General features: G+C 35.6%; 1 long non-coding RNA gene and 1 other non-coding gene across 8 annotated transcripts in view; one reads left to right on the top strand and one right to left on the bottom strand.

Annotated features, from left to right (window-relative positions):
• The window catches only part of LOC143673843 (uncharacterized), a 141,910-nt gene that overhangs the window by 115,053 nt on the left and 14,261 nt on the right, over positions 1–12,596 (bottom strand). For 2 of the 7 annotated variants that reach the window (XR_013170694.1, XR_013170691.1), the window contains one exon: positions 9,313–10,947. The exons of 2 other annotated variants lie outside the window; for them this stretch is intronic. This is a non-coding gene — a long non-coding RNA (uncharacterized LOC143673843). Of the gene's footprint in view, positions 1–6,600; positions 7,456–9,312; positions 10,948–12,596 lie in introns of those variants that run through there. 3 more of the 7 variants (XR_013170692.1, XR_013170695.1, XR_013170693.1) reach the window with 3 other exon arrangements.
• LOC143675330 (U6 spliceosomal RNA) lies at positions 10,141–10,243 on the top strand. The gene has a single exon (XR_013171558.1). It is a non-coding gene; the product is annotated as a U6 spliceosomal RNA (small nuclear RNA).

Genomic DNA, 12,596 nt, shown 5'->3' with positions numbered 1-12,596 from the left:
TAATTAGGTCATTATACAACAAAACACCAGAATATACACTCTTCTAGTGCTCATGTAACATTCTCCAGGATAGATCGCATGCTGGGGTACAAAACTGGTCTTTATAAATTTAAAATCATTGAAATTATTCAAATCATTTATTTGAACAGAATGGAATTAAGTTGCATATCAATAACCACCAAAGAACAAGAACTTTCCACAAACATGTGGAGATTAAATAACACATTCTTAAACAAACAGTGGGTCAAAGAAGAAATTGCTGGAGAATTCAGTAACTATATGGAGATGAAAGAAAATGAGGATATAACATATCAGAACTTATGGGATGTGGCAAAGGTTGTGCTGAGAGGGAAATTTATTGCCCTAAATGCCTATATTAAAAAATAAGAAAGACCAAAATCAAGGTTTTAATTGTTCACCTGGAGGAACTTAAGAAAGAACAGCAAACTAACAGCATTCAAATAGAAAAAGAGAAGTAACAAAGATTAGAGTTAAATGAATAGGAGAATAAAAGAACAATAGAGAGAATAAATAAAACTAAAAGCTGGTGCTTTGAGAAAATCAATAAAATTGATGGACCAAAGGCAAGACTGACAAAGAAAAAAGAGAGAGGATGCAAATAAACAAAATCCAAAATGAGAAGGGGTGTATTACCACAGACCTTGAAGAAATGAAAGAAAATATAAGAGTACACAATGAACAACTACATGTCAACAAACTAGACAATTTAGGTGAAATTGGAAATTCCTGGAAACACACAAACAAGCTACACTGATTCAGGAAGAAATAGAAGAGCTCTACAAAACATACACAAGTGAAAAAATTCAATCAGTTATCAAAAATCTTCCTACAAAGAAAAGCCCAGGGCCTAATGGCTTCACAGGGGAATTTTATTAAACATTCCAAAAAGAAATAATAACACTCTTGTTCAAACTTTTCCAAAAAATTGAAGGAAAAGGAAAACTACCTACCTCATTTTATGAAGCTAATATCATTTTAACACCAAAAACTGGGTAAAGATGCTATAAGAAAGAAAAACTACAGGCCAATCTCCCTAATGAACATAGATGCAAAACTTCTCAACAAAATGCTAGCAAATCGGATGCAACAACACATTAAAAGAATTATACACCACAACCAAGTGGAGTTTATACCAGGAGAGCAAGGATGGTTTAACACAAGAAAATCAATTAATGTAGTACAGCACTTTAAAAAATCAAAAGGGAAAAATTACATGGTCATCTTGGTTGATGCTGAAAAAAGCATTTGACAAAATTCAACCTCCTTTTCTGATAAAAACATTCCAAAAAACAGGAATCAACTGTAACCTCCTAAGTATTATAAACAGCATATATGTAAAACTGATAGCCAACATTATACTCAATTCAGAAAGACTGAAATCTTTCCCCCTAAGATTAGGATGAAACAAGGATCCTCTATGTCACCAGTATTATTCAACATTGTGTAGAAGTTCCAGCTAGAGCAATCAGGCATTACAAAGAAATAAATGGCATCCAAATTGAAAAGGAAGAAGTAAAACTTTCATTATTCAGATGACATGATACTATACTTGGAAAATACTGAGAAATCTACAACAAAGTTACTTGAGCTAATAATATATTCAGCAATGTGGAGGGATATAAAATTAATGTGGAAAAATCAGTAATATTTCTATACACAAGCAATGACCTAACTGAGGAGACAGTTGAGAAAAAAATTCCATTCAAAATAGCAACTAGAAGAATCAAATACTTAGGAATGAACCTAACTAGGGATGCAAAGTACTTGGACAAAGAAAACTGCATAACTTCGCTAAAAGAAATCAAATATAATCTAAATAACTGGAAAGAAATTCCCTGCTCATGGATAGGAAGGTTATAGTTAGATGTCAATTGCACCCAAATTGATCTACAGATTCAATGCTGTATCAAAGTAAATTCCAACAACTTACTATGAAGACATGACAAAACTAGTATCAAATTAATTTGGAAGGGAAAGAGAGCCCAAATAGCTAAAATCATCCTAAGAATGAATAATGAACTGGGAGGATTAGTGCTTCTTAACTTTAAAACTTACTATAAAGCCACAGTGGTCAAAACAGCATGGTACTGGCACCAAGATGGATGTATTCACCAATGAAATCAAATTGAAAGCATGGAAATAGATAACAAAATCTATGGTCAACTGATTTTTGACAAGGCCCTCAAATCCACCAAACTGGAAGAAAATAGTCTTTTCAATAAATGGGCATGGGAGAACTGGAAATGAATAGCCAAAAGAATGAAACAGGACACTTACATTACACCTTATATGAAAATTAACTCAAAGTGGATCAAACACCAAAATATAAGAACTAGCACCATAAAGCTTCTAGAAAAAAATGTAGGGAAACATCTTTAAGACCTTGTAATAGGAGACAGCTTCCTAAGCTTTACATCCAAAGCATATGCAACAAAGAAAAAATAGATAAATGGGAACTCCTCAAAATCAAATGCTTCTACATCTCAAAAGACTTTGTCAAAAAGGTGAATAGGCAGCCCAATCAATCAGAGAAAATATTTGGAAATCACACATCAGACAAAGGTTTAATATCCTATATACATAAAGAAATCATACAATACAACAACAAAGGAACATGCAATCCACTTATAAAATGAGTTAAAGATATGAATAGACATTTTTCTGCAGAGCAAATACAGATGACCCAAAAGCACTTGAAGAGATACTCATTTACATTAGCTATAAGCAAAATGCAGAGCAAGACTACAAGGAGATACCACCTCACATATACAAGAATGGCTGCTATTAAACAAACAGGAAACTATAAATGTTGGAAAGGATGTGGAGAAACTGTGACACTTATGCACTACTGGTGGGAATGTAAGGTACAGCTGCTATGGAAGATGGTTTGACAGTTCCTTAGGAAGCTAAAAATCAAGTTGCCTAAGACCCAGCAATAGCACTACTTGGTATATACCCAGAAGAGCTGAAACTAGTGGCATAAACACACATTTGCACACCAATGTTGATGGCAGCATTATTCACAATCACCAAAAGGTGGAAACAATCCAAATGCCCATCAACAGATGAGTGGACTAACAAAATGTGGTATATACATGCATTGGAATGTTATGCAGCAGTAAAACAAAATGAATTCCTGAAGTAAATGACAAGATGGATGAACATTGAGGACATAAGGCTGAGTGAAATTAGCCTGACACAAAAGGATACAAACTCTATGACTCCACTTTTGTGACCATGATAAAGGTCAAATTAGAGGCTTATAATACAGATTATAGAGAACTTAGCGATAAATAGAAGCTAGGGATGGAAGAACAGTTAGTTAATGAGGTTGAACTCAAATGTAAGGGAACAGATAGACATGAAGGCAGTTCTCTAGTGGGTCTATAAGCAATATCATCATATTGAAGATGAACAAGATTGAAAGGGGTTGTATAGACCTATGTGTCCCACTGATTAACACTAGAAACATAAATAAGTTCTTGCAAGAACTACTTTAAAGGTATGATTCATGTACAAAGAGTGTTCAAGTCCAGGGTACAGGGGGAAAACCACTATTGCATACTATGGGCTATGTTTAACAAGAAAACATCAGCAGTACCGCAGCAACATCAGGGACAAATACAGGGGGGAAGGACAAGAGTTAAGGGGAGATTTAGTGTTCCTATTTGGTGAGGATGCATTTATTGGTTATCTTTCTCTTGGGATCAGTGAAATTATCTAATATTGAGAGTGTTGATGGAATGCAGACTTTGGGTATTATACATGATGCATAATGAATGCAGGTGGCTGAAGTATGCACTGACTGAGAAATAGATTGGCAAACAATGGTATATACAAATGATAGAATATTGTGCTGCTACAAAAAAGAATGAAGTCATGGGGCATGCAATGATGTGAATGAACCTGTGGGACATTTGGTGAGGCAAAATGAGCCAGAAATGAAAGAACAATTATTGGATGGTTTCCTTTAGAAAATGCTTATAAAAAAACAGGGGCCTAGATTGTCCAATCAGGTCAGGATTATAGTAATTTGGAACACAGATGTAAGGAAGACACTGTCTACATTTTAGACAAATGTCTAAATGCTTTGAGAAGAAAGGAAGAAAAGTTTATTTCATCTGGAACCTAAATTTTATGTAGCACATAATCTAACTCAATCTGTCTGGACAGCTCATTTGAACTATTGAAACACAGGGAGCCCAGAATAAGAATGAGGGCCTTTAATGCTGTATAGCTCAATGCAATGCCTGGATATGTCTAGGATATATTAAGCAAATAATAAAAAACTATTGGCTAGGTTTCATGAGGTATGGGACAAAAAAATTTAACTATTAAACTTTATCATCAGGGAATCCCCTGATATTGTGTCAAACATTAGGAACACCCAAATCATTAGGACAGGCCCTTGATCTTGAGGCGTACACTTGTGAAGCTTATGAAGGTAGCAGAGAAGCTTAGCTTACTTATCAGTATTCCCCATGAGTTACTTCTGGAGGACCACCTTTGTTGATCAGATGTGGTCTCAGTCTCTCTAAACCCATCTCTGTCAGTGAAATTTTATTGTTCTCTACCCTATGTGGGACATGACTTCCAGGGGTGAAAGTCTCCAGGGCAGTGTGGGAGATGACTCGCAGGGAAGAGTTTGGCCCTGGATTCAACAATTCCATCCTGACCAAAAAGGGGAATAGAAGTTTAGCAAATAAAGTATCAGTGGATGAGAGAGTTCAAATAGAGTCAAGAGGCTACTCTGTAGGTCACCCTTTTGCAAGCTTCAGTTAGACATTGCTACCTGTCATAACTTGCTAAACCCCAACCAAAACCATTCCAGCCAATCCTAAAGAACTAGGGCAAAATATAAGATTATACAAAAGTCCCATGCAGTAGAGTAACTTTCCAGAAACCTACAACACCCAGATGGTTCCTGGACCTGATAAACCCTGAAATCTGGAGGGCCCAGACTCTCCAGAACATCAGCTAGTTCCATCTCCCTATCCCATATTACTGACATCCCCTTCCAACATGAAAATGTTAGAATGGCCATAGCCCAAATATGCCTAAAGAGTGGGATAGGAAGAGCAAAGGAGTTATACAGAGAAGGTAGGGTTTAACAAATGAATATGAGTGTTGAAGCATTAACTTGATATTTCTTTTGTTCTCCAGTATCTTAGAGCAGATAGAAGAAAAAACTGAAATTGTCAAATTATAACCCAAACTCTGAAATCTGTTCTACAACTAATTGTTGTGCTGTGCTTTGAAAGTTATTGTTTTTTGTACATATTCTTTCACCAAAAGAAAAAAAATTGATTTTGATGATTAAAAAAATTCCCTCTATCCCCCTATATTCTGGAACAGCTAGAAAGAAAAACCAGAGATGATGATATGGTAGCTAATGGCAAACTCTGGGAAAGAAGGTTAGGCGGGCCACAGTGGCTCAGCAGGCAGGAATGCTTGCGTGTGATGCCAGAGGACCCAGGTTCGATTCCCGGTGCCTGCCCATGTAAAAAAAAAAAAAAGTGAATATAATGGCAAACTCTGGGATCTGTTCTATAACTATTTGTTGAAAAGTGCTTTGAAAACTATTGCATTTTTCTTTCTTTTCTGTGTATATATGCTATATTATACAAAACCAAAAATTACAGTAAAAGTGTCATTATAAAGTGTTGTTAAAGAATAAGATATTAAAACTAGGAAAAAAGACATCAAACAGTTTAAAGATTATGAAGATCGATTTTAAACAAATGTATATTTGTAAATATTTTTATTGACAAATCTTTACACACATACATTCCATAGCTGATATACAACCACTGGCTCTCAGTATCATCACATAGTTGTATATTCATCACCATGATCATTTTTTAGAATATTTACATCATTCCAGAAAAAGATACAAAATCAAAAAAGAAAAAGCTCATGCATACCATACTCCTTACCCCACCTTTTCACTGAACACTAGTATTTCCATCTATCCAATTCATTTTATTCCTTATCCCCACTATTATTTATGTTTTTACCTATATATCTCTGCTCATCTATCCATACCCTCAATAAAAGGAGCATCAGATAAAAGGTTTTCACAATCACACTGTAACGTTGTATAAGTTATATCTTTATACAATTGTTTTCAAGAATAAGATGTATGGGTGGTTCAGTGTTAGAATGCTCACCTTCCATGCGGCAGACCCGGGTTTGATTCCCAGACCATGCACCCCCCCCAAAATAAAAGAATGAAGGCCACTGGAACACAGCTTAACGATCTTAGGCATTTCTGTCCAGCCATTCCAATAATTACAGAGCATAATTTAACATAAAATAATGTATTTTACATATCTATTATTCCAATAAATTGAGGCAAAATTAACCCAAAGAAAATAATTTGGTAATAAATGTTTTGATAAGTTTAATGAATTTTTTACATTGCTGTGCAGTGACAACTAAAATTTTTGCTCTCCAATTTTTAAAAGTCATATGAAGTTTAAAACACAGCCAAAAAATATGGTGTGTGTGTTGATTTGAAAAGATGTATGCACCCTAGAAAAGTCATGTTTTAATCCAAAATCTATCTTGTAGGAGCAATGGTTTCTTCCAATCCCTACTCAGCACTATATATTGGAAACTTGAATAGGTTATCTCCATGGAGATTTGACTCAATCACTTGTAAGTATTAAACTTGATTAGAGGAGACATATCTCCCCCCATTCTAGTAGGTCTTGATTAGTTTATTGGAATCCTTTGAAAGCATAAGCCTTTTGGAGAAACTTCAGAATGACACAGCCACAAGAAGCAGAGTCCACCAGCCAGCCACCTTTGGAGATGAAGGAGATGAAGGAGAAGGCCCCTGGGGTAGCTTCATGAAGCAAGAGGTCTTTTTTAAGGCATATTAATGATATCATGCTATCTGTACACATTGTTTTCCAATTTTTAAACTACACACATTATTTAACTTTTTATTTTGAAATAATTTCAAACTTACAGTACAGTTGCAAAAATAATACAAAACTAGATACAGAGTTCCAACATAAACGACCAGCTTTTAATATTTTTGCCACACTTGCTTTGTCTCTCTCTCTAAACATTTGAGTGTAGACAATACATCATGTCCTTGAATACTTAATAATTCCATATATATACATTTTCTAAGAGCAAGGTAATATATACACTGTTTTGCAATCTCCTTTTTTTTTCTTTCACTTTAGAATAGCTTCTGGGAAGCTTAGACTACCTATAGGCATGCCTAAGAGTTAATTCTGGAGAATCTCTTTTGTTGCTCAGATGTGCCTCAGTCTCTCTAAGCCCAACTCTGCAAGTGAAGTGATTGCCATCCCCCCTACATGGGATATGACATCCAGAGGTGATTGTCTCCCTGGCAACATGGGAGATGGCTCACAGGGATGAATCCATACCTGGCATCATGGGATCAACAATTCCATCCTGACCAAAACAGCGGAAAGAAATATAATTAAGAAAGTATCAGTGGCAGAGAAAATTCAAATGGAGTCGAGAAACTACTCTGTGGGTTGCTCTTATGCAAGCTTCAGTTAGACCTTGCTACCTATCATAACCTTCCAATGCCCAACCAGGACCATTCCAGCCAATCCTAAAGAACAACAGGGCAACATATAAGATTTCACAAGGGTTCCAGGCACTAGAGTAACTTTCCAGAAACCTACAACTTCTCGATGGGTCCCTGGTCCAGATAAGTCCTGAAACCTATCCCAGCCTCTCTAGAACATCAGATAGTTCCATCTCCCTATCCAATATTAGTGACAGACCCTTCCAATATTAGAAATTTAGAATGGCCATAGCCCAAACAACCCTAAAGAGAGGGATGGGAAGGTCAAAGGTGATGGTGGAGTTATACAGAGAAGACAGGATTTAACAAATGAATATGAATGTTGAATCATTAAATTGATATCTCTTTTAGTCTCCAGTATTTTAGGGCAGCTAGAAGAAAAAACCTAAAATTGTGAAATTGTAATCCATGTCAAACTCTGAAATATGTTCTACAACTAATTGTGTTGCTGTGCTTTGAAGTTTATAGCTCTTTTTTATATATGTTATTTTTCGCAAAAAAGAAAGAAAAAAGTCAATTGTGATGATAAAAAAATATTTAAGCCCTCCAACCTCGTATATTCTGGAGCAGCTAGAAGGAAAAATATGAGAAGATCATATGGTAGCCCATGACAAACTCTGGGATCTGTCCTGTAACTACTTGTTGAAGAGTGCTTTGAAAACTATTGCTTTTTTATTTCTTTGCTTTGTATATATGTTATACTGTACAATAAAAAAGTTAAATAAATAAAATGGAAAAATCATAATGTAATGAAAATGTTTGAAATCTAGCTGCTCATAACAATATTAATCTTCAAACATAATGTTGACTTAAAGAAGCAAGTCACAAAATAATGCATGGGCTATTTTCATTTATTATAAATTTAGAAACCAGGAAAACAACTATTCTGATTATGGATGCTAATATAGGTGGAAAAATATGAACATAAGAAAAAATAGGCTAGAGGTGACTCTAGCGGGGAGGAAAGGGGTATGAATGGGAAGGGCAGCAGAGAGAGCGTTTGGGAGACTGGTGCTATTCCTTTTGTTGACCTGGAATGGGGGTCATATGGATATTTGCTTTGCAATTATGAACTAAACTGTAAATATATTCTTTTGTATCCTTCAGTACGTATGATACAGCTCACAATTATGAAAATATAAAAGAATATTAAGGGATTTTATTTATGTTGAGGTTTTTAAAAAGAAATTATGACCTAGAAACTATAAAACAAAAAATCAATACATTTGACTATGCATAAAAATTCTGTACAGTTGTATCAGTAAATAAACAATTAAAAGCAATCTTGGAAAAAGAAAAGAATAGCTCCTGGGAAAGAATAAAGTCATGAGATGTACCAAAACATGGAAAAACCTTGAAACATTATGCTCAATGAAATATGAGAAAGCACATAAGGACAAATATGGTATATATCACTTATAAGAGTTTATTAGGAATAATATATTTGCAGAGATAGAAAGTAGACTGGAAGTTGCCAGGGATGGAGAGGTGGAATGTTTTTCTGGAAAAAAAATTAAGAGGGGGAGGGAAGAAAGATAGAAAAGGAAGGAAGGAAGAAAAAGGAAGGAAGGAAGGAACGAAGGAACGAAGGAATGAAGGAAGAAAGGATAAAGAAAGAGAAAAAGGAAAACTTGGGGATAGTTTCATATTCATGCATGTAAATCTGCATTATTCTTTTTCATAAATCTGCATAACTCCATTGCATTGATGTTCCATGAATGATTTAACCAATCTCCAATAGATGAATGCATATCATTTTTTCTTTTGCTATTTTAAGCAACATGGTAGTGAGTATTCATTTCTTGAACAAAAGTCATAAAGATCCACTATATAAATTCATGTAGGTAAAAATTGTTGGATCAAAGAAAATGTTCAATTTCAATTTTTACCCAAACTGCCAAACTCCCTGGGAATTTCCAAGACACAGTATAGGAGCAGTTGTTCTGCCAATTAGGCTGCTTGGATTTGGCCATTGAATTAGTCATTTAATAGTCATATGAGTTAAGGTAAATTACTCAATATCCCTGTGCCTCAGTTTTCCTCATAATAAAATGGGGAAAAAGAGAAGTTCTTTCTTCACAGATTTATGAGGATTAAATGAGAGAATACATGTGAGACAGCACAACATTTGAGCCAAATACAAGTCCTTGGTAACTCTGACACAAAACATAAAATGAAAAGTCAGAACATGAGAGATAGGTACTGAGAAAATGGTGGGTGGATGAGATAATCCCATCTTGGTTTGGGCCTCTCCTTCTGTGAGGCACTGATAGTTCCCAATGACCCTATATTTGGGCTATAGATGCAAGCCACACAGGAGAAGCCTGTGTAGCTATAGGGCATGTTATCCCTAGCAAATTCACCAGGACCAATACTACTTTCATGAAGTCATGTCCTTATCTTTGTTTCAGATTCAATATCAATAGCTAACACAGAGTAAGAATGTATGTGGTTCCTACAATAGAGCCTCCAAAGGAGTGATGTGCTAACTGTGAGATTTCATGCTGAGAACAGGTATGGAAGGCTTACCTGGGGAAACTGATGCTAAGAGAAGTTAAATTAAAGTCACAAGTGGAGATACAGAGAAGATTGAAGTGGCCCCTGCACAAAGATGATGCAGAAATTCATGAAGCATTATGTATTTTTACAAGAGACAGCAGAAATGTTTTGAGCTCATCTCTTTGAGAGCCTCTCTTTACATGCTGTCCACATCACCCTTTTCCCAAAGAATTGCAACTGACCAGAAGGATCTAAGGCAATGAAGTGGGACATGGCTGAGCTCCTGCAGCCAGTGCTTCTATAAGCCTTTCCTGCTGACCTGAAGAGAAAGTGTTGCTTCTGTTTTTGGAGGAAAAACACCTAGCTTCTCATTGCTGGAGTTAGAATTTCTCTGAAGGAACTTTCTTTCTTGATCCTTAGTCCCTTGTTGTCTTGCCTTCCCTCTGTTCTTTTGAAAAGGTTGCAATTGTTTTTAAATTCATGCATGGTCATGATGGCTAAGGCTTTTTTTAATGCTAAATAAAAAGTAATGCTAAATAAAAATATTTTTCTATGAAGTAATGACCAGATGACTTGAATCTCTGACAGTTAAACTTCTTCATATTATAAGGACCAGATGATCTCATTTTTATTAAGGGAAATTTTTCTTACATTGTGAAAATGACTTGTTAGTGAATATGATAGTACAATTTCAAGGATGATACCAGAGAAAATTCCTGCAGCTGTGACCAGATCCATGGAATCTGGAGTCTAAGTGCTGTCTGGAATTAGCTGTCTCTGGGCAGTCTGTGCTTGTTACCATGCTGCTTTTCTGTTTAAAAAAAAAAGATTGAAGATTGCATGGCTTTCTTCTGCAACAGAAGTAAAATATGAAACAATCAATGCAATTCCAAAGACCTCTGATTTGTTTTCATATAAGAGAGTCAAGGTTGACTTCAGCTCACAATTTATTCATATGATATTTTAATGAATTTGAAGACATCAAATTTGCTGGTTAATGGAGAAAAAGACATTTACTTGTTGTTAGAGAGCTTTTTGTACTGCTTACAGTTTTTACTATGTGTACATTTCATTTTATTTAAATCATAGGACAAAAATTTAAGAGATAACTACTTCACTCAGTTGCATGGAAGGGTTCAACATGTCTAGCATGCAAATCTCCTCCAGATTAATCTCATTTTATGGTGGCATCAAGTTATTAAGTGGACTGTGCCTGTCAACAAATTCATAGCTTTTCTCAAACTTAATTGGGGTTGAAATAGAAAATATTTAAGGTTTGATGCTCTAGTTCTTCCTGGTAAATGCCAAGCAATGTGTTCAGAAATTCTAACCCACAGAATTTAACATTTTATTTTTAGTTGTAAATCAAGATGTATAATAATTCACATTTTTGAATTTTTAAAAAACTCTTTCTGGAAAGATAAGAGAAATACTTTAATGAAAAACATTAAAACAAACTATTAGAGCATACAGAGATTATACCTTTTTAGTATGTGCTAACATTAAATTCTATATGTGTATATTATGTTGTCAATTTAAAACAGAAAATTGAGGAATGTTTGTGCCTCCAGTGGAGTGAATATGAGCAGATAAAAGCTTTGCCTTGTTGCAACTACAAGCAGTTTAAAAGATTTCCAGAGAAATGAGAAGACACGAAAAGATTTTAGATTTTGTGCATGGTAAAAATGATTAGTGATAGGGGAGTACTACTTATAATGTGTCAGTTAACTGAATTCAGAGACAAATTCTATTGTTGAATAAACAAATTTTGGCCCTTTAGAGAAACCTATTTGTTCTGGTTTGCTAGCTGCCAGAATGCAACACACCAAAGATGGATTAGCTTTTAATAAAAGGGGATTTATTTTGTTAGTTCTTCAGAGGAAAGGCAGCTAACTTTCCACTGAGGTTCTTTCTTATGTGGAAGGCACAGGATGGTCTCTGCTGGCCTTCTCTCCAGGCCCCTGGGTTCCAACAACTTTCCCCAGGGTGACTTCTTTCTGCATCTCTAAAGGCCTGGGCTGAGCTGCGTGTGCTGAGATGAGGAATGCTGAGCTGCTTAGGCTGTGCTACATTGTGTTCTCTCATTTAAGCACCAGCCAATTAAGTCAAACCTCATTCATTGCAGCAGGCACGCCTCCTATCCAACTGCAGATGTAATTAGCAACAGATGAGGTTCATGTACCATTGGCTCAAGTCCTACAGCAACAGAACTAGGTGCCTTCACCTGGCCAAGTTGACAACTGAATCCAACTACCACACTATTGTTCCACATTAATTCATGTTCATGCAGATGTTAAAGTATTTCTGTCCCTGGAATATATCAAAACAGAAAAGTCACAAGAGGAAATGATGGAGATAGAATTTGAATATAGGAGAGAATGCCAACTTTCTACTGGGCAAAACTGTCTCCAGCTATCCCTTGGTAGGTGGCCAGGGGAATGGGTTGGCCCCTCAAAGAAATGATGGTGATGGTGACTGCAATAATCCTCTAACTAGATCT

This window comes from Tamandua tetradactyla, chromosome 2, assembly GCF_023851605.1.
Source record: "Tamandua tetradactyla isolate mTamTet1 chromosome 2, mTamTet1.pri, whole genome shotgun sequence".
Classification (NCBI taxonomy): Eukaryota; Metazoa; Chordata; class Mammalia; order Pilosa; family Myrmecophagidae; genus Tamandua; species Tamandua tetradactyla.
Note: the sequence above shows the minus strand (reverse complement) of the source record. Positions and strands in the feature narration are given on the sequence as shown.